Source organism: Echinops telfairi, unplaced genomic scaffold (assembly GCF_000313985.2).
Source record: "Echinops telfairi isolate 266 unplaced genomic scaffold, ASM31398v2 ScPeMD7_70;HRSCAF=299, whole genome shotgun sequence".
NCBI lineage: Eukaryota > Metazoa > Chordata > Mammalia > Afrosoricida > Tenrecidae > Echinops > Echinops telfairi.
In genome coordinates, this window is record NW_022103968.1 from 7,866,125 (window position 1) to 7,868,203 (window position 2,079).

A 2,079-nucleotide genomic window follows, 5' to 3' on the forward strand; every position below is an offset into this window, starting at 1 on the left:
GTTAAGGTGAGAGTCAATCAGGGCTTATGACGCTTCACTTTATTAAAAACAAAAAAATGGAAACCTTCTTGAGTCACCAGCCAACCACCTGTTCCGTCACCTTAACAAACTTTTTTCTGGAGCAAGGTTCTTAAAAGTGGGCTCCTGGTAGCAGCAGCCTCGGCTGGAAAGTGCGACCCTTTTAAAAATGCACTTCTTCCGCCTCATGCCGACGCCCTGGATCAGTACCTCTGGAGGCGGCGCTGACAGCACGTGTCCTTTGGAGGCGCTGGATGGGTCTGATGCTTCACAGCGTGAAGACCCTGGGTCTTCAGTCCTTGCCAAAGACAGGTCACAGCAGTTGCAAGGCAGCACTCAGAAACAAGCCCTCAACAAGCACTCATTGAGCGCCCATTAAGGTTCTTCACAAAGCACGTACAGAGCACCTGTAGTGTCCTGCAAAGACCACTTATTAAGTGAGCATCTACTAAAATCCTTCCAGAAGTGCTTGCTTATTGAGCACCTACTAAAGTCCTTCAACTGCACTTATTGACCACCCACTATAATTCTTCAACAAGCACTCTTTACACACCTACTAAAGTCCTTCACAAACACTTATTGAGTGTCCATTAAAGTCTTTTGACAATCACTTATTGAGCACCTATTAACACCCTGCAGCAAGCACTTATTGAGCGCCTACTGAATGCTAGACACCCTCAGCCAAGATGAATCTCTAAACTGTTCTAGCCATCACAGCCCTTGGGAAACTTTCCACTAGTGGGTGAGACATACCTGTCACCCATTAGAGCACAGGGGACTGAAGTCCCTGGGGAAATTTCCTACCTATGGACAAGACAAGTGTCCAGTGCAGATTTTCCATGTGGTTGGCATTCCAAACAGCCTGGGTGGTACCGTGGTTAAGCGCTAGGCTACTAACCAGAAAGGCTGTGTCTTGACCCCACCTGCCACTTCCCAGGAGAAAAATGGGATGGTCTGCTCCGGTCAAGGTGTGCAGCCTGAGAAACCCTAAGGGGCAGTTCAGCTCTGACTAAGAGGCGCACTGGGTGTCACAATGATGAGACCACAGTGGGGTTTGGGCAGTTTTAAAAGCACACGCTTCATCTCAAAGCAGCACACGTATTATAAAGCTACAGAAGGGAAAATAGAGAAAATTTTCAACTAGAGCTTGACCTCACACTAGAAAGCAAAATGACTTCCAGAACCAAAAGTTAAATGAAGAACAGCAATGCCAAGGAACTAGTTCGAAGTGTAGTTGACTTCTCTCAAGCATTTCTAGATTCTAAATCAGTCCAATCTGTAGATTCTAAATCAGTCAGATCTCTAGATTCTAAATCAGTCCGATCTCTAAGGGGAAAAGCAAGACATTTACTCACATAAAAGTGTCAAGATACTTGTACAACCAAAACAAAAGACCCAGAGTGAAAAGGCGAAGAACAAACTGGGGAGATATTTGTCATCGATAGGATGGACAAAGTACTGAGGGAAAACGCAGTCCATACACTTAGGCTCCCCATAACATGACATTGCCATTCAATGGCCAGGGAAGGGCCTATGGCTCTTTCTTATAAATTTTCTTAACCACTTGACACTCAAAGAACATGCAGACATGGATAAGCCCCAGCTCCAAACCACCGGCCTAAGGCAGGGAGTGACAGGCACAGTCTCGGAATCTCCACGAGCGTGTCTGCTCTCAGTGTCTGGACCTGAGCCGTTTCTCAAGCCAGGTGCACCTTCAGACACAAGGCAGCAGCCAACCTTGACGGGCGGGGGTCTCGTCTGCCCATCGTGGTAGCACACAGCTGTGTACTTCACCCATCAGGCAAAAGCTTCAGGGCCCCTCGCGAATACAAGCCCGTTCATTAAGTGCCCAGATTCTGAGATCAAGGGACCCTTTCATCACTCTACTGATCCACTGACAACCGACGTTGGCATCGGATGGGTTTGGTGTGCCTACAACCTTGTGAATTTCACAGCTAACAACAATAGCAACCAGAGACATGCCTTCTAAAGATTTTCAAACAGTTACAATGACCCCGAAACATGAGCCCTACTAGGTACAAAACTCCCCTTCACAGGGAA